At 47.0% G+C, this 20,549-nt stretch overlaps 1 protein-coding gene across 4 annotated transcripts in view; it reads left to right on the forward strand.

Moving 5' to 3' along the window:
• The window catches only part of NCK2 (NCK adaptor protein 2), a 132,841-nt gene that overhangs the window by 95,496 nt on the left and 16,796 nt on the right, over positions 1-20,549 (forward strand). The gene's annotated exons all lie outside the window — the stretch shown is intronic.

Here is a 20,549-nt window from a genome sequence, read left to right on the forward strand (position 1 = left end):
ACTCTTACGTTGCCCTCTAGGGCTGCACTAAGGCCATCTGATCCTCTTCTGTACAGGGACAGCTCTCTTAGAGGCTTTGTTCTGTGGAAACATTTGTAGTAAGCATTATATATTGTAAAAAGACAGATAAAATTATGTCTTGAGCACCCATATTTAGTAATAGCAGTTGCTTTTCATAGCTGGCCCTTGGAGGTCAGTACCCCCCTTATCAGGCAAGAGTGCCTCCGTGTTTAGGGCATCTTTGTTTGTTTTGGTGTGTTTGTCATGCTTACCCAAAGGCTTGCTTTTTGTTGGGCAAAGAGGGATCTTGTTAGCGTGAGTTTTCTGTTGCCCAGTTGAGCAGTATCAAATAGAAAAGTCCCCTGATAGGAACTCGCCGTCATGCAGTGGCTTCTTTCTCCATAACCTAACTTACCTGCAAATCTCGTAGAGGTGGCATCATTCCCAAGAAGGAATGTGAGAAAATTTTCTGTAGCCCTTCCTGCCACCCACTAGTTTCTTTTGCTGAAAAGATGGGAGCCAAAGTGTTTGTGGCTTCCTATTTAACTATCACCAGTGTGCTATCAGAATTACAGTATAATTTTAAACCAGTTGTGCAGCCAGCAGGAAATTATTTGTCATATATTAGGAGTGAAAACAACATTGAACAGTAGACTGCAGATGTTGACCTTCTAATAAAAAGTTGTGATATCATCCACATTTGTGATTTTTACTGCTATGGGAGTATACCTAATTTTTAAGTCCATGGTAAGATTTCCTTGGCAGACACCTGGTTTGGAATAAAATGGCACCAGACTCCTCTGCAAAGTGATGGTGTTATAAATGTGTGTTTACATCCCTAATTGCAGATAACCGTAACTGCATAGTGTCTCCTGCATGTCTATGCTCATTTGCTGTCGCCGAAATTGATAGTGAACTTAATTTTGTCACATACAGTACTTTGTAAGTATAACTTGGGGGAAAGGAGTGAGTAACTTCGACAAAAAGATCTCCCTCCTAGGAAAATATTCACATTCTTTCTTTTTGTCTAATAATTTATAATTGAATAAAGCAATATGAGCTCTTGTTTCCACACGGGCAAAACATATGCTGGATCTCCTCTCAGATTCAACTTACGATCATGAATAGTCAAAGAGAACTTTTCCACAGATAACAAGGAACAACTGTCAAGAACTGTTTTCTGCTGGCGGAATCCAGTTGATATTTTGAAGGGCTCAGACCGCATAACTCTGAGCCTGGCAGCAAGTGGTCCTGAGCTATGATCTGGCCTTGAAATTGCAACTCAACTTATAAAATCCTGCTGTTAGTTGTTGTAAAAGCACTATGTCACATCTTTTGAGACCAGGAAGCTGCTCTCAGGGAGGTATTTTTCAAAGATTTTCCCTCAAGCTACTGAAGAATAGTTTTTTGTTACCACTTTTTGATACCAGCTGGAACCCTCCAAAGCCCGAAAGGTTAATTCTCTTTTCTCAATGGTTAACTTAGGTCCAAGTGCTGGCTCACCGTTACCCACAAAGTTCCAGTTCCATTTACAACCTGATCGTCTCCTCAGGAGGGTTTGTTCAGAGGCACAGCTGCTGGTTGCTAACCACCTCCCAGGGATCTCCAGACATGACCTGCCCCAGGGCTTGTTCCTCTGGCGTTTGTCCCAGTGTGGCCATACCTAAGGCCAGTTAGACACTTGCGAGAGCACCCAAACTCCTGCCACTGTGTCTCTTAAGCCAGACCTGAGCACACCAAGGGTGCTGAGAGGGGCTCCCTCGTGGTAACTGCCTATAATATAGCCTTTACATTGCCTTGAGTGGATAGTTTTGGATGGGGAGGGAGTGGCCCCAGTGGATGAAACTGACAAGGTATATCCATGCTAGAATCGACTTTGGAATTGAACGGATCAAAGACACAAAAGAGTACAACTGCATGATTCTGTTATATAAAGTCCAAAAACAATTAAAAATAATGCTTGCTGTTAGAGTATGAGAATTTCGAGGGAAGAAGGTGGAGCCCAAGAGAAGGTATGAGGGTGATGCTCTGCCCCAGGCCCCAGTAGGTGGGATTATGGGCACATCTGCTTAGCCAGGAGTACATTGTGCTGTCTGCTTGTGTCTGTAGGTCGTCTACTTCAGTTTTTAAGAAATTTATTTCAGAAAAATATTAATCCAAAACAGTCACCACAACAAAAAGTGCCTGATATAGAAATGCAAATGCTTAGACCTGCCTTTAACAATGCTTTTTTGTTGAGATAGAGGAGAGAACAAATAGACCACCAAACTCCTGTTTTTCTAAGTGCACAGGAGGATGATTGTTATGATGGGGTCCAGTGGGGTGGAGGAGAGAGGGCACCTATGTCCACAGGGGGACCTTACACCCAGAAGGTGGTTTCCAAACCTGGACTCCAGGATGGCTGGGAGACCCTGGGCAGTTGACCCCTGGGTGGGGAAGATGTCGTCATTCATGAAACCCGTATTTATGGAGCCTGCCCACCACTTGTCAGCCTCCGTCCTGGAGGTCATAACGGACAGATGCCTGTTCTTGCGGAGTTTATATGTCCTGCACAGGCTCGGGAACTGTGTGGCTGTGGTGTCTCAGAATGGAGGGTAGTGTCGGGTTGCTGGAATGAAGTTCAAAAGCGAGGTAGATGATGAGGGTAAGTGACTGGTTGGGACCACGTGTGGTGGCCTCCATTGGCCATGCCCAGGAACTGAGCACCTTGGCTGGGCCATCATGAACTGCTTCTGAAGATTTGAGCAGGGGCATGCTGTGGTCCCCTGCAGGGCTGGAAAGGAGTTGGTTTGGTGGAGGGCCAGGAAAGCAGCACACGCCTGTCCAGATGGGATGGGGAGGCCTGAAGCTGGCAGGTAGAGTGGAGAGATGGTAGACAGAATTAGAGGAGAGGAAGGAGTGTCAACTGGTTTCCTTTGGGGATGACGTGGCATTCACCAGGATGCTTTTCTCTCGTGCCCAGATTAACCATTCCCTGCCCCTTCCACTTGTGGGGCACAACAGATGGTGCATTTTTTCTCTCTGCTTTTGCCAAATTTCCACTCAGAGGACCTGTGGATGGGGCCCTGAGGGTACCATTGCTGCACTGGGAAGGAAGAAGGGATCGTGGAGGCCCAAAGAATGGACTTGTTGCAGGTGGCCAAAGAGGGTCCAGCCTGGTGTGGGGACCCTATCAGCAGGCATGCATGATGGCAGCAATGCACAAAGAAAATAAATATGCCTTTGTTAGGGAGAAGAGAGCAATTTGCATTGCATTCTTCAATTACTTTTATACCTTTTCAGGTCTGATTTCAGATTTTTTAAGTGGACTAAGAAATGAATTCCTCATTTATGTAAAAAATAAATATCTGCCTAGGTTTAACAACATGTTTTGAGCATTAGGATCACTCATGGTTTTTGAGGATACCACACACAGACGTCGTGTGTTCCGTGGCAGGAAGTGCGGCTGGTGAGCCTGGTCCCGCCCACCTCTCTGGGGAAGGGTGTCCACGCTAGGCGCCACGCCATGTGCCGCAGCCCAGGGAAGCACATCGCTTTCTTCCCTGGTACAGTCGTCAACTTGAAGTCGTCGGGGCTCTGGGTGCCATTTAGGTTGCTCTCATTTTAAAGCACACCAGTGTTTCACAAAGAAGACTTGCTACATGTGCTTTAGCCATACTTAATCATTTATCTTAAGACCAGACTGGCCTGGAATTTTCTCCGTTTACTCCAGTGCACTGGCTACAGGAAGTAGGTGGCAGGGAGCAGGGTGTCATGGCCACAGACTGGAACAGGAGAAGACAGCTCTGCCCAGGGTGGCTAAATGCCTGCAGGGTTCACCTGCATATATAAATGTAATAAGAGCAGCAGCTTGCAATTTATACAGCACTTTGCAACTTACCAAGTGCCTTATACTTAAATGCATTTTTTATAACACTAGTAAAGACTCCAGAATTATGCCTAGGAAGAATTTGGGAGCTTCCAACTGATGGAATGGGGGTCCTGAGCCCATGCTTCATGCTGAGCATGCTGATTTTACTTAGATCGAAAGGCACAGGTTAGTAGAAGAGTCAAGTAAGATGTTTTTAGGTACATGATACATAAATTTGTGAACACATTAGTTGATCATATAAAAATATGTCACACTACCCCAGGCCAGCCTTGGTAGTGTTACTAATTACAGATGAGAACATTACACCTGAGCCTGTGTGACTCCTCTCGGTCACTGGTACAAGACCCAAAGGGATTTCAGCTCAAACCCGAATTCTTTGCCCATTCCAGATTGACCATCTGGATGTACTGGTAGGCCTGTGTCCCAGAGTAGGGACGATACCAAGTTCATCCTTTTAGCAATGAAGAACTAGGGACTAACTAGCAAAACTTGAGTGTCGTCCAAGGGTTAAATGATAGTAAGGTATTGATTTCAATTTTCTGATTCTGATGAACGTCCTTGTTTGTGGAAATACAAAATATTAAGGTAATGGAACGTCACCTTGGCAGCTTAGTCGCCAGGGAAAATGTTCTTTGCACTGTTCTTGTAACTTTTCTATACATTAGAACAAATATGGACACACCTAGAGTGGTTTAGACCCTACCCCAGCCCATAAAGGCAGCTCACAGCCGAGGAGACACTATGGCATGGCTCCCCCACTGTGTCTGGGCATTTGTGGTGTGTTACAGTGCCTTAAATTTGGCTTAAGAGAAACCAGAACGTACCATCAAGTATCTGCCGCAGTTGGACGTAAAACATGAGAATAACACCGGGTGTCAACACATCCAACCAACTCTTCATCAGAATGGGTCCAACAGTACCTGATTCAGAACTTACTTTGATTATTCAGTGGATTCTCTGTTTCTCCAGCATGCAAATGGAAAAAGAGATCCCTGCTTTTTGCTGGACCAGCCCAGGCTGTTTTGAGCCAGTTGTGTGCACCTGTTTGGTTTTAACAGGAGTGGGGAGAGGGATGGTGAGATGTGACCTCCTGAGCCCTCACCCTCTTTTCTGATTGCAGGGAAGCCAGGAATTGTCACGTAGGCTTGTGCCTCTGTCATTGTGGTTATAAATGTTCTTACGGTCTGAACAAGGGCAGAACTGTTCAGATCTAAAATGAAACGTTGGTAACGAATGCGGCAGCCTGGTTACTGTGGAAGTTTGAGTTGTCCCTTCCTCTCTCTGTCCTTTGGAAATCCCTTCTGAGTCACTGCATTCCCTGCTGAGTGACCTTTGAAAATGAAAAGGAAAGGCTTTGAAATAAGGAAGCAAACATTATGTAGGGATCCCCACAGTGTAATAGGGTTATGTTCCCATCAGAAGTGGGAGGCTGGTCAGGTGTTATTTCATCTGGTTGGGATATGAAGGAAAGGTTTAGTAGCTGGAACCTTTTTGAAGCTTATATTTGTAATATAACTGGGAAAATAATACTGGCACAAAATAGTCCTCATTCAGACGGTAGCACTATCCCTCCCCGTCCCGTTGGCAGCTGGGGCGGTTGTGCAGCTTGGGCAGCTGTGCCTTCGGAGCAGCACAGCCTGGTGGTCGGGAGGGAAGCCTCCAAGGTCCCCACCACCTGCATCCAGCCTGTTCCACCTGCTAGCTGAGTGAGTTTCGACAAGCTGTTGAACTCCCAGAGCCTCAGCTGCATCTTCTGTATAGTGGGATGAGTGACGCTTGTTTCATAACATTTTTGAGAATGGAACGAAGTCGTTCGTGTGAAGAATACTCTGTGCTGCGTCAAGACTTGGCCAGGGGAGGTGCGTTTCTCTTGGGGGGCGGGGAGTGCAAGGGAGAATGGAGAGGCTGAAATCGCGGCGTGTGGAAGGACTCCGGGGAGCCAGCCAGCCTGGGCGAGCAGGAGGGCCAGAGGCCTCTGGGTGTTAGGCCTGATTCCAGCTCAGAAGGGAACCCCCAGAGGTTTCTGCACAGCTGCTGGGGAGGTGACCACCGGAGTGTTCGGAAGGTGTTGTGATCCTCCTTTTCAGGACGGGACAGGAGGGGAATAAGCCTGGCTGCAGGAGGCTGGGGTCGAGACTGCAGAGTGAGCTAGGAGTGATGTCCCAAGGCTTGAGCTCAGCCGTGGGAATGGAAGGTGACAGAGAGGAGGGGGTTTTGAAGGAAAACCCCAGGGACTCTATGTTGGCTGGATATGGAACACACGGAAAGAGTATATTAGTCATGAGTGACTCAAGGGTCTCGGGCCTGAATGCCCAGCAGAGCAACAGAATCGGACGTAGGAAGAGAAACTGGGCGAGAGGATGAGACCCATTTGGGTCTGAGGTGAGGGCAGGACGTTGGGTGGAAACATTGAGTCGGATGCTTTCAGGCATGAAACTCAAGACGCACAGATCAGATTTTTGTTACAACATGTTTCCTTTGTTTCAGTTAATTTTAGTTTGGGGACTTGTATACATAACCCAGGGCCTCTGGCGGGGACCCAGCATTTCTGAGGCAGTGAGGTAGGGCCTCAGCCAAGCTCTTTGCCTTTCTTGCCTTGAGGACTGGCCCCGACCTCCTATCCCCTTTTGGATTCTTTCACGTCCCTTTTAGATGTGACTTTGGCCTTCTGAACGCGTGGGAAAGATCTGTGACCTCTAGCTGACAAACACCCACACCCTGTTCCTTGCAAATGGATGGCGTTGGGCACAGTTAACGTCCACAGAATAATGCTAGGAACAGGTGACAGGAGACAGGAAGGAACACAGAGGAGGCCTCGTGAGAGCTGGTGTCCGAGCCACAGGCCGCCCCCAGCCAGCATCCCTGCTGCCCACTCTCCCTGCTGAGAAGCGCCAAACAAAAAACTCAACGCAGCAGCAGAAAAACCCAAACCAGTCCACCCAAACTCCATTTTTTCCAGTGAGTGGGCAGCAGCAATTTCTCCTCGAGTGCCTAATTTGTGCCAGCTTCCGTGCTAGCTGCCTGCCTACGTTTTTATTTAGTCTTCACAGTAACCCTAGGAGGGAAATAATAATGGGCCTCGTTTTTTCACGTGAAAAAATCTGAGACTCAGAAGTTTAGTGAGGTGCCCGAGAACGCACAGTAAGTGGTTGGGGTTGCAGTTCAAGCCCAGCTTGGCCAGACTTCAGCCTCTGTTGTGGTTCAGTCCGCAGGGCTGGGGACTGGATTGGGTGGGAGGGAGCCACGGTGCTCTGTGCTCAGCATTGATGTTGGGGGCCCTGCCCACACAACTCGGTACCGCTGCCCTTGTCCTTGCCGTAGCCCGGTGCTGGGGAACAGCTCCTTCCCTCGTGCTGGTTTCTCCCTGGCCCAGGGGGTTCACTCACTAATAACTTTGCCAGGTGCCTTAATGTTCAGAAGCTGAACGTCTCAGGAACAGACTCCTTTTTTGTACATTGATTTTTATTTTGGCAGCAGTCTGTCAGTAGCACACACATAGGGCTGCTGCATGAGTAATATTTCAGCCATTTTTGTCACCCAGTTTCTTTGTATGACACAGGTTTCTGCAAACAGATATTCCCCGGAATTGTAATCTCTGAAATGCCTGAATTTTATAGAGCCATTACTCAATTGTCCCTACTCTTAAAGACAGGTAGGTATACTTATTTAAGAAATGGGAAAATGTGGAAAAGCTTAAAGAGGAAAAAGCAAATCCCCGGTACTCCTGTCACTCACAAATAATCACAGTTCACATTTGTGCCTATTTTCCCAGTGTTTCCATGCATATGTAATCGAGACCGTTACGTGGATGGCTTCTTGCTGTTACCAGTACTAACCTTATCAATCAATACGAGCTGTCACAGTGCAGTTAGTCCAAAGAGTGTCAGCTTTTTCCCACAGGGTGCCTGATCTGACACGTGCTAGAAAGGAGATTCACCCAGTCGTTTCCAGTGTGTATGTTTCCTGGCTCTTTAGTGGCTGGGATGCTCAACATGCTTATATTCTGTAAGCCATATAAAAGGAGGAGCAATCCTTTATGGTGTGTGTCTCTTAGAAGTCGTTAGTTTTTCTGAGTTGAATGTTCTTCAGGAATGAGAACGGTCCCCTCTGTCATCCTGCACTTCATTCAGATATGCTTTCTAAGCCAGTCACTCTCTAAGGAGCCTCTTTCATTTCAAAACAGGACAAAGCCAAACCATGCCCTTGAAAAGTTTGTATGTAATGTAAGAAAAAAAAAATTAAGTCATCTCAATTCTGTTTTAAATTGTTGATTGTCTCTTCACCATACTAAGACAGGGACTCTGGGTTCTCAGAGTTGCGTGTAACACTTTGAGTTTGCTTTTTTTTTTTTTTTTTTTTTGGTCTCTGTTGTATCATCTGCCGTTGTATGAGCATGGATTAAATATAATGTGTCATAATTTAGAATTCATTAAAATTCCGTCTCAGGAGACCGTTCGCAATAGAAGTGGCCTGTCAGATGTGTTGACTGCGTAACGTGGAATCTTTGATAGTGGTTGTGGGTCGAGCCACTGAAAATAAACGTGGATTTGTTTTTTGTATATCATAAGCTTCCAAGTGTTTAGAACCAAAAATATAAAACAAATCACAACAGATTAGTGGGAGGATACTTAGAAAATAGAAGATGGATTGTTTAAAAAAAAAAAAGATTACTAGTGTAGGAAAAAAGCCAGGAGAGATCAGAAGAAGTGAGGGGGCATCTGTACCCTTAGGATACTAAAGAAAAGCAGGTGTGGAGTTCATCCTGGGATGCGGAAACCCAGTCTGCTCTGCCCACTGGGCTGGGTGGGACCAGGTGAAGGACAGAACATGGGGCGGCGTGTTCCCCAGGAACTGGCATGTGGTCGCTTCTTAAGTTTATCTCACTCTGCTCCAACCTTCTACAGAACACAAAGAACACCCCTTCCTAACTACAGAGTTATTCAAGTGGGGGCCTTAAGTTTTGGAGTAAAGAAACATGAGCCAAAAAGGCCTGGGAATTAGAGCGAAATGTCCTTAGCATGTTTCTAACTGCATTTCCCCATACGGCACGCTCTCTTTTTTAGGTCCTATCCATATGTTCCCCGCATTCTTTTTCTCTACTGCATTTTAGCGTCTGTTCCCAGGGGCAGGCATGAGGCTATCAGAGGGGGTGTGCTTAATATGCTACCTGCCAGCCAAGCCCTGTGTGGGAGCAAGGCGGGAGGTGCCTCCTTCCTCCTGGAGCCTCTACCTGCTCAGCCCCTGCCAGCTCTAACTGTCACTGTCTATGGGAGAGGGCAGGTGGACATTTGTAGGGCATCCTTGCCCCACGCGACACTGGTCTAATTGATAGACTTCGGCAGTACAGGTAGGGCTGGGAATCTTTCTGCACACTGGCCTACATTGATTGAAGTGTCACCTTTTGTCCAGAAGTCTGTCCCTGTGATCAGCTCCTCTAAGGTGCTATGGCTTTTTCTTTATAATTTCCCCTCTCTGCTTGGGAATTCACAGGTTTCTGAAAGTACCAGGTTGTCCTCAGTGGCTCTGAGGACAGGCAGGAGGGCAGCTCTTTGTAAGGCTGGGGCTGGGGTTCCCGTGTTGCCTCTTGGAAGCAGGCTGTCCTGTGGCGGCTGTTTGCAGGGAATCTTGCTTGGTTCTGTATTTTTGTTTTTTAAAGGAACTTAGCATTTGATTGACTTGTAAAATTTACGAGTGGGTGTTTGTAAATAGAACATGAATTAGTAGTAAAAGTGTAGTTTTTCTCGTGCTACTAATTTAAGTTGACTAAATGTTCAACATGGCGTGCTAAGAAAACTATAGCAGTGACGAAAGTTGGCTGTGGCCAGACACGGTGGCTGATGCCTATAATTCTAGCACTTTGAGAGACCAAGCCAGAAGGATCACTTGAGGCCAGGAGTTTGAGACCAGCTGGGGCAACATAGCAAGACCCCATCTCTACAAACAAATTAAAAAAGTTAGCTGGGTATAGTGGCACACTCCTGTAGTCCTAGCTACTTGGGAGGCTGAGGCAGGAGGATCATGTGAGCCCAGGAATTTGAGGTTACAGTGAGCTGTGACTGTACCACTGCACTCCAGCCTGGGTGACATAGTGAGACCCTGTCTTCAAAAATAAATAAATAAATAAATAAATAAAAACAACTTGGCTGTGTGATACCCCGAAGGACCACTTGATCCCTTGGTGGTTCTTCTGTAGGTTTTGTTTTTTCTTCTTTATAGTCTAGTATACATACACAGTTATGTTTAAAAGAGTGAAACTTATTCAGTAGTTCAGGCTATCTGTAGAATTCTGGAAAGAGCTCTGCTAATAACTTAGTCCAGTGCTTCTCTATGGAAACCAAGCATTGAGGACCAGGCAAGCCAAGTGACATGGCCAGGGTCTGCTTCACAGCAAAGCCAGGAGCAGGCCCCTCATGTCTCAGGCTGGCACTGTTCACTGCAAGCCGAAGGTGGGCAAGATCCCGGAGGCAGGAGCCCAGTTACCTCAAAGACCTCTTCCTGGAACACGAGCAGTGGACAGCACCCGGGAGCTCCATTGGACGTAGCAGCTCAGTAACCCTCATCACCAGCCCTGCTGCCAGCCTGACTTGGGAAGTGGGGCTCCCCCTTCACCCCTGTGTCCAGGCCCACTTTGCAGTGATCACTGCTCTGTGACTGTTCATAGCCCCCTGTCTCAGCTGCTGCTGACCCCGAGGGCAGGGGTGAGGGGAGACCTGCCCCCTGCCCCCCGGGATTGTTTTAGGGAAAACACAGATGTGTGCACACCTCTGTTGAGAAAGTGCCACCGCAGTCCTGCCTGCGTCCCCAACCATAACAACGCGCTGGTATGAGGGTGACAACAGCAGCAGCTATTGCCTGGGCTCCTGCTGGGTGCCGGACTCTGCACTAAGTGCCTTCCTCAGTCATTGGACCCTCATAATGGCCCAACAAGTCCCAGGGCTGTCCTCGTGTTACAGATGAAGACGTGTAGATGCAGAGCTATGGACGTGCCATGGTGCGGTGAGGTCAAGACGTGACCTGAGGATGTTGACTCAAGTCTGGTTCGATTGTGTCTTTGCCAACCACTTGCCACCTTCGAATTCCCCCAGGAATGCGCTGTCTCTTGACTCATTCGAATGTGTCCGTCATATTCGTTTTACTAGCAGGCATGGTGCCGAAGGGCTGCAGGCGTGCTGAACTTTGCCAGTGGATTGACACTTCAAGCAGTACTCCAGAATGTCGTGTTTCATCCTCGTGCACTCTTTTGCATATTCAGAAATGCTTGTGCTCGTGGATCTGGTATATGTGTTGAGAGGTACTAAATATGTATCTTGAATTAAAAATTATAATGAAATTTTTGAAAATTCTTTTCATTGACATCTGTGTTACCATTTGACTTCCACATTTGCAAGAAAATCCTATGCTTTTAAACCATTTTTTAATTCAGGCTTAAATATTCGGTCATGTTATTTGCCCACCTGTTCACAAAGGAATGAACTTATGTTTTTTGGGTTTTTTTTTTTTTTTATGACCGGGATGGAAATTCAAGTTCAACGCCTGATGAGCTGGCTCCTGGAGTGACTGCCCATTGGCAAAGGCCCCAGCTGGGTGTCGAGAGGGTGTGTGGTGGCAGCCCCTACCTGGTCAGTGTGGGTGCCCAGGGTTTGCTCAGGGATGGCAGCTCCCTTCTGCCTTCCAATTCTTCTCCCTCCCATCCAGTGGCACCCCGTCCCTGAACTGGGGGATTTGTATGGCACACCATAGAATGTTTTCATTACAGGGTGCACAGGCCTGGAAATAATAAAAGTCAGTCTCCTAGGGTTATTCCAGTTTGGGGAAAGTGGGCATGGATCAGGAAGTAGTATGCCACAGAGCCATCAGATACAGCCCGGCAGTGGCTGTCACTGACAGAGGGGACTATGAGTGCCCAGCACGTTGTAGGGTCTCGAAGCTGCATCAAAGAATGGAAGAAGCCACAGAGAGAGTCCATGGGGTGTGTGCTTGGGCAATCTGCTTATAGCAGTCCCTCCTGATGGATCTGTCTGCTCACGCTCCTGGTGCTGTGGGTACCCGCCACTGCAGACATCAGTCTAGAGGGGCTGACGGGTGCATGTGAAGTCATGGTGAGGAGACAGCAAGTGAAGTTTATTAATTGAGCAAACACGTATTGAGTGCCTGGCCCTGAAGCTACAATGCTGACTATGTGTGATCTTTCCCAGGGAGATAAATGCAGTGAGAGGAGGCAGGTGGTGAGGTGGGCACAGGCGGGTGATCCAAGGGCCTGTGGGAGGCAGACCTTTACGGGACGAGTCTCATAGGGTGCCCTGCCTCGTTATTGTAGTGCTGGCTACAGATGGTGGTGCTCAGCAGAGCTCTCATTCTACTGTGGAGGAGAGAGGCCCACAGCATCCGATCTGCTCAGGGAGATGGGGATGAACTGAGCTTTTGGAAAACACATTGGTTTTCATTTTTAAAAGCTGGAGTGAAACTACCACAGGAAAAAAACATTTCCTGGGCCAACTTCTACCCAACCCCTAACATCCTTTGGTTCTAGCACATCCTGGCCCTCTTGTTGTCAGGACCTTAGAGAACAGGCATGAAGCTACATGCTACCAACAACAGTAAGGTAAGGCTGTGGCTTTGGAGGTGGACTGGGGTTTTGTGCAAACAAAACTGGTGCCCAAAGAGAGGTGTGGATGACTCAGAAAGCTGTCAAGGGTGCTTTGTCTCTGTTGCGGTTAGGAATTTAGAATTTTTTCTTCCTTGAGCATACCTAGTTCCTGATGGTGAGAGTATTTTCCACCAGCAGGACACTTGGAAGAGAAAAGTCAATTGACAAGCTTTTTGCTTTACCCAGCACGGTTGGGCATGCTCCTGCCCTGTGCTCTTGCCCCGCGCAATCCCTCTCTGTGGATAGCAAGTCAGCCTACGGCACCTGCTGCCTCACGTCCTGCCCACCTGGCCCTCTTCCTGAGCTCTCCGTGCTGCAGCCCCAGCACTCCTTCATATACCTGAGCAGCTCCAAGTCCTGCTGCTTGCAGCCCTGGTGTAGCCTGTCCCCTCAGCCACATGAGCTTCCTGTCCTGACCTGGGCTCCTCTGTGCCCTGTGAGATCAGAAGGCATCCCATGCTGAGAGACCTTCCCTGACCTCTTTTCCTTTATTGCTCTTGTCACCGTTGCTCATCATCTGAAACTTGGGTTTGTGTAAATGACTCTATTGCACCAGTCTGTGAGGTTTAGGGGGCCAGGGCAGATTCTTAATGCTTTCCTTCAAGCCAAGCATTGAATGATGAACAAATGAATAAACAGTGAATGAACCCTGTTTTGAGAATGTGGTGAAGAAATGAAGAGAGGCACAGCCCAAAGTGACATTTGTAGCTGTTCTACCATGAATTCACAGCAGACCCAAGGGATAGAGTTTCAGGAAGGATTGGTGAGCATCCAACAGAGTGGTCTGTAGAGTTCCCCTGGAAGGTTTTGCTCCTTAAATGCCTTTATTGTTAAGGGGAGTTCAGGGATGGTATGGGAAATCCCAGGGAAAGTAACACCGTATTCCTCCTTTGCCTAAGCCCACATTGGTTGAGCAGTGCATACATTCAGGATGCTCTTTCTGGGAGATGGACATGTGGCTGCACCCTGGCCTCTGCCTGCCCCGCCAGGTGTACTGTGGGCCGAGGTGGAGCCAGGCCAGGGGCTTCTGGTGCTTGTGCCCAGCTGCCAGGAAAGGTTACTGTCCTTCCAGATCCTATTCCCCCTGGCCCTGTGAGCCTTAGCCAGCAGTTAGTGACACATCCGAGCCTCTGTGTGACAAAAGGAATAGATGTCAGCCGAAGCAACAGGTTGATAGCATTTGTGCCTGAGTTTATTTCGACATTGATTTAACCTCATCTGAAATCAGTTTGTACCCAAGGGCCTGTCCCAATCTGGGCATTTCTCTGGCAAACCGTACCTGAGATACTAGCGACAGTGCATTCATGTGGGCCCACCCTTAGCCCTCAGCCAAATCTGAGCACCCAGAAAATTGAGGGTAGATTGCATTGGTCGGTGAGGCCTAATGGCCATGGCCTTCCAGCGTCTCAACTGTCTCATGATTGCTCTTGCAGTGAATATTTTAAGCCCACGATTCTCTGGGCTTAGAATGCACCATCCTAGTGGTTAATCGTGTCTACCAATTCGTCTACTACCCACCACTCCCGCTCCCCTCCCACACCAGGCTGGTCCAAAACTGCCAAAACATTCTTTTTGACTTACCCATACAAACTACTTTTCCAGGTAGAAATCAACAGTTTGGCAATATCAAAGGACATGGGATAAGAAAGGAGGAGTGAGATTGGGAGAAAGGGTATTTTTATTTTTTTAGGACTCTAATTGAACTGACAGAAAGTCAACTCAAAGAAAAAAAATTAATATTAAGATGTAAAGTTGGCTCCCATCATTGGGAAGTATAGATGGATCCAGGGCTCAACTCTCCAGACCTCATCCTTGCTCCGTGGCCGTCTGCAGTGGGGGCACGGGCTCTGCTCCTGGTCACGCCCTCCAAGGGACCAAATTCCCCATGAGTGCAGCAGTCCCAGAGAGTGCTGACCACACAGATAGGAGTCCTGGGTCTTCCCCTGTGGCCCAGCCAGGGCAGGGGTGGGCGTTCCTGAAGCCACGTAGAACAAGGCCCTTCAAGGAGAGGAGTATTGTTGAATAAGAGAAGGGACAAAGGGTGATGAACACATTAAAACAACAGGCAACCCCTGCATTAATCCCACATGGCCATTCTTTCAAAAAAATCCTTATGTTGAGTAAATTTGAGTTTTTTCTCTTACCTATTCAACTATTTCGATGATGAGTTTTTGCACTAGATATTCTCTGAATGGTGGAAGCTAGTCTTACCAGCATATCTAAAAATTTAGATGCCAATTAAATGAATATACAGTAACATGAGAAGCTATTAGAATCCAAACATTAAATATATTCTAACTCTTACATGAAAATTTACTGTGGTCACATTGTGCCTTAATCATGTCTTGTCACATCTCATTAACATATAACAATAAAAGCTTTTCATGATTTTTAGTTGACTTTAATAGCGCCTAACTTCAGTGGTGGAAATCCCCACAAATCAATAATCTGTGTTCTTAATGCAGCATAAATGGCATTTTTAAGTACAAGGAAGTTTTCTGTTTAAATCTGGTATAGGTTACAGATCTGATTAGTAGCAAAAATTAAATGATCTTGCCACAGAGCTCCCAAAACCTGGGTGTACCCTGTCTAAAAGAATTGGCTTGAATACATTTCTGAACTATCAAATTTGTTTGACGTTTTATCTTAAATTTCCAGAACTCCAGCTGGAAGATGACAGTCAGAGCATGTTTTAAAGTCATCTGTTATAACATCCCTTCATCTTAAAAGGAGTATATAAAAGATTTTGACTTTAAAATTACTAAGATTAATAATGTATGACATATTCAAGCTTTTATTAGAACTCGATCTTTAATGTATGTAATTTTATTCAGGAAAGTTAAAGTGTGCTTATTATCATCAATAAAAATGTAACTTGGGATCAGAGATCCAGTAGCTTGATGCCAGAAAAATCATCACAAAAAGCAGAAAAGTATAGTTTACCTTTAAATCCAACTCAGCTATTTGCCTGCCACTTAAAATTATGCCTTCTGTCCACTCACAGAGTAAGAAATATTATTCTCTACAGTGCACATGTTTTATTATTATTATTAAGTGCAGATAAAGTCATTGCATAAATTGTGTCTGGTCTTTAAAGTGGCAGCTATGGAGGCAGCTCCACCAGGGAGCTTGTTGGCATTCCTTTGACCCAGCCCGGCAGCTCTGTGCTCAGGAGGTCCGCACCCTCGCTGTCCTGCCTGGCCGCTGACTTGGCCTGGGAGACCTTGGGCGGGTGTCAGCCTCTCCAGACGCTGTCACCCGTCTCATCTGTGGAGCACATTGTCGAGTGCCCTCCTGCCCAGGGCCCCTGTGTAAAGCAGTTGGAGCATCTCGGCTGCTGGAGGTGTTGGAGGAGCCAGGTGTAGGAGCTACAGGATCTCCTGCCCCACCCAGTCTCCTGGGTAGCACACACACATGGAACCCCAGGGCCCACTGCCCCCAGCAGCAGCCTGAAAAAAAACTAGCCAAGCTGCTGTAGATGGTATGTTTGTGTCCCCCCAAATTCATATGTAGAAATCCTAACCCTTAATGTGATGGTACTGGGACATGATGAGGTCACCAGGGTGATGCCCTCACTAATGGGATTAGTGCCATTATGAAAGAGACCCCAGAGAACTCCCTCACTCCTTTCTGACAGGTGAGGACATGGTTAGAAGGTGCCATTTATGAGCCAGGAATTGGGTCCTCACCAGACACTGAATCTGCCGGTACCTTGGTCTTGGACTTCCAGCCTCCACAACTGTGAGAAATAAATCTCTGTTGTTTATAAGCCACCTGGTTTATGGTAGCTTGATACAGCAGCCTGAACAGACTCGGACACAAGCGGATCTCTAAGGTTTCTTCTAGATCTTAAACACCGTAATTTTATGATTATAAATGTAGGGAGATTGAGATGCTCTCAGAGCCTAATCTTTGGTGTAAGAGTTAAAATCCTATTCACTCCTGAGCACGTGTCTCACGAAACAGCATCTTGCTTTTTTTTTTCACAGCAGTTTTCATTCCTTCTTTGTTCCTTTTTCATGCGAAGATGTTGCAGTTTAAACATTATAATTGAGCAAGCTGTAGAGAAAGTCATTACTTTGTGAGAAAATGCTACTTCGCTTCACCTAATGTACCACATTGGAGAGAGTTTGTAGTGGTCACATACTAGATATGATCATCCAAAATATGATTTATCCAAAGCATGCTGCAGCAACACCCCCAATAAAAGTGCTCAAGCACCAGGTAAATTCTGTGCAGTAGGATTTTGTGACTGGAGAATTGGAATAATAGCATGTCATCTGAACTTTTGTCCATAGTCTTGCTCAGGTACACTAGTGCACCACACCTCAGTAAGGACAAGATGGCAGGCATTGTGCAGGTGTTCTGCTTGGCTGAGGGCTCACGTACAGAGAGTGCATCTACATAAAGGATCTGGCCCAGTGTGTGCTGTTTGGGAATTTATTATTGGGCCCAAGGTGAGCAGGCCTCAAGGGACAGTGCTGGCAAGTGTGTTCTCCCAAAATATGGCACAGAGAGGGCGTGCGCAGCAGCTTTGGAAAATGAGGGCTCTGGGCCGCTAGGCTTGGGTTGGCTGTGGCTTAGTTACGGTATGTAAATACGGCCTGAGTCTTAGACAAATGGAGGTGAGGATTTGCCTGTCTTCTTGAGACGTTATGTTAAAATCACATTATCCTGTTAAAATCCAAAGCACACATTAGAGTTCAAATTGTGTTGCTGTCACAACTGGAAGAAGGTGGTGTATCTTTCATGAAAGAAGAAGAGCTGAAGTGAATGATGTGAAAAAAATGTGTACACAGAGAGCAATTGAGGACGCAGTGGAATCCTGGGCTGCCTCTTCACCTACAAGGTTTGGCCCTCAGGACGGTCAGGGCCTGGAGTTCCTGTGGGTTCTCTCTTCTCTGCGAGACACATGTGAACTCTGTTTGTTCTGCTCAGACCCCCTCCCTTTGAGATCTCAGAGCTGCCACCTGGCCAGGTTACAGCTTCAGGTGAAGTCCGGGCAAGAGGAGAATCGTGGAGATGGCAGAGTCCCCCAGAGCTGGCTCTACCTCAGGGTGGCCCTGACTCTCCAGTTTGGAGACTGGAGACCCCTTAATTGTCCTCCCCCAGAGAGGCATCTGCCTCTTGCCTTCTACCCCTGAGTCGCCCTGCTCAACCACCCTGCCCCCGGGCACAGCCTTTTCCCTATTTCCCTGGTATTCTTAGCAGTGGGGAGGGCCAGGCGCATTAATCTTGCTTTGCCAACACTTAGGGTTGCTCATCCCTTCTGTTCGCCGAGACCCTGGCTGTGGCCATTGGGCAGGACCAGGGTAAGGGAAGAATGGGGAAAGGAGAAATGGGAACCCGTTTCTCACCAACCCAAACAACTCTGTCTTGTGTGTGCGTTTCCCACCCAGTGCCCCTCTGGCCTGTGGAGACCTTCCTAGCTGCTATTCTGGGCCCAGCCTGTTACACTGCGTCTCTTATCCCAAATGTTTGTTGCCTGATCCTCGGACATAGGGACCTTTTTTATTCATCAGAATCAGAGAAAAAGTTTCTCTGTGCTTAAGAGCCCGAGTGGGCGGAGAGAAGTGGCTCTTAACTCCCCAATTCAGGGTCCTGGGTGCACTTTCTGTAGAAATCATGCTTCACACCAGGCTGTAGCAGAGCCGTGCTGCTTGACTGTGATGGAATCCTGGCTGTGTGTGTTGAGCTTGTGCCTTGACCTCTTGTCGCCTCCGTTTTCCCTTCTGCAGAACTAGGGATGGGAGGGTTCAGGTGACACAGGTTTCAGTAAAGGCAGGTCCCTCCCTATCCCCCAGGCACCTGCCTCTTGAATTTCCCTGCACCAGCAGCTACATATGACATGGCTCCCATGGAAGAATGTTTGTTTCCAGGTGCCAAAAGCCCGACGGGAGAGCCTTCTGTTCTGGTGGCCATCTGGCACTGGCAGGATCATGGCCAAGTGGTTTAAAGAGGACTTGGGCCCTCTTTCAGTAAAACACTGTTCAGAGCTAAAAGAGAGCTTCGGCTCGGTTAATAAGAGCCGTAATTGTTATTCACAGAGCACTTCCTGTGCTTTAATATACCTCATCTGAACTTACGTACCTGTTATGTGCGGACCTGTGTCCCCACAAAATTTATATGTTGAAGTCCTAACACCTCCCTCCCCCATACCTAAGAATGTAACTGTATTGGGAGGTAGAGCCTTTAGAGAGGTAATTCAGTTAAAATGAGGTCATTAGGATGGGCCCTAATCCAACCTTACTAGTGTTCTTATATGAAGAGATTAGGACACAGATGTGCACACAGGGCAGACCACGTGAGGACACAGGCAGAAGACGCCGTCTACAAGGCAAAGAGAGAGGCCTCTTTCCCTGTGACAACTTTATTTGGACTTCCAGCATCTAGAACTATGAGGAAATAAGTGTTGTTTAAGCTGCCCAGCCTGTGGCACTTTGTTATAGCAGCCCAAGTAGAATAACACAGTACTTTTTTGGTTCACGTTTTAGGGGTAAAACTAAGACACAGATATTAAGTAATTTGACCAAGAGCACACAGGTAATTTAGTGGTCAACTCAGGATCCCCCAGGGCTCTCCTCTTAGTCTGTACTGCCCCCCCACCCAGTGCCTCAAAGACTATTTAGATGCCATTAGAGCAAAATAGGTTAATTCCTATTCCATGGCGTGCTTGCTGTATACATGTAGAATGTTCCCGTCTTGGCAGAGAAGCTCCATGCGGCAGGAAACATGCCTGTCTCTTCTTCATCTCACTCTTCCCAAAGTCTAGAATGGTGCCTGGCATGTTGCAGGAGGAACTCAGTAGCTGAATTATTTAATTTAAATTATTGTATTTTGTTTTTGGGAAAAGTCACTCAACTAGCATATTGATAAATTGGTTATAAAGGGTCTTTGAAAATGTACTGTGATAGCTAAGATCTAGCATTGTGTTTTCTGCTGACCTTGTCACTTTTATGTCCTGATGGAATATTCTGATACCTGCTCTTCCACAGATGTTTTGTGAAGCAGCTTTTGTGATTCATATATTTGAAAAGGTCTATTAAAAGATTATTTTTAAATGTTATATTTCTTGCAATCTTTGTTACCAATAAAAGCTGTCCTCTGCCTGGCCATGGCCCCTGCAGTGTGCTGACGGTTCTATGAGGGTCGTGCCACCTATTCACTGAGCCTCAGGCACCTGCCTTCTGGACAGAATTTTACTTCATGGACTGTCTGCCTCTGGATTATGAAACTGCTGAATTACCACAGTGCGCTCTCATTGCATAGTTGAGCTAGCTTGCATTTCAGATCACAAGAAAGGATGAATTTTAAGGTTTAGAGACTTGTGTTTTTATGTAAAGCAAGTTAACCCAAAGTAGAAATCTACCTGTTCTAATACTCTGTCTTACTCTGGTGTTTTCTGTGCACGTGAGTAAAATGCTTCGGTACAGAAGGAAGTAGCAGAAGCCATTAGCCTAAGTGAGCTGGTGTATTCCCTTGAAAACCCGTGTGACTGCTCACTTCACGTCACCTCATGTGCCTCCTGGCACCAAGCTGAGCATGTGTCCCAAGGCGGCAGCATCTCAGGCCTGGGGCCAGTCTACATTTTGAGGGGATAGTGGCCCAATGCTCCACAGTCAAGGACAATTGTGATGCAGCCTTTTAACCCTCTTGACTCGCGCCTGCTTAACAAGGCAAGAGAAGCAAAAGTAATTCTTAGGACCTCCCTCTCTTTACTGCAGTTTGAGGAAGAAAAGGAGATAGAGGTACAGGCTACCTATGAGAGTCCTTTGGTGTCATTTTGGAGAGGAAAAAAGTTTATAAATGAGTGAGTGCAGTTTCCATACCGTCTAATCCTCCATGTTGACCAAGTCGGGTTGAAGCAGAGCTCACAGGTGAGCAGCCATGTCTCAGAAAAGCCGAGGAGGAAGAAGGCCAGCCCCACCCGTGCAGTGGTATGTTTCCAGCTCTGGGGCCAACATGCTTTCTTCCCCTGGAATGTTCTGGAATTCTGTGCATTTTAACTGGGTTAAGGCATTTTTACCTTAG

Source organism: Microcebus murinus, chromosome 3 (genome assembly GCF_040939455.1).
Source record: "Microcebus murinus isolate Inina chromosome 3, M.murinus_Inina_mat1.0, whole genome shotgun sequence".
NCBI classification, from domain to species: Eukaryota; Metazoa; Chordata; class Mammalia; order Primates; family Cheirogaleidae; genus Microcebus; species Microcebus murinus.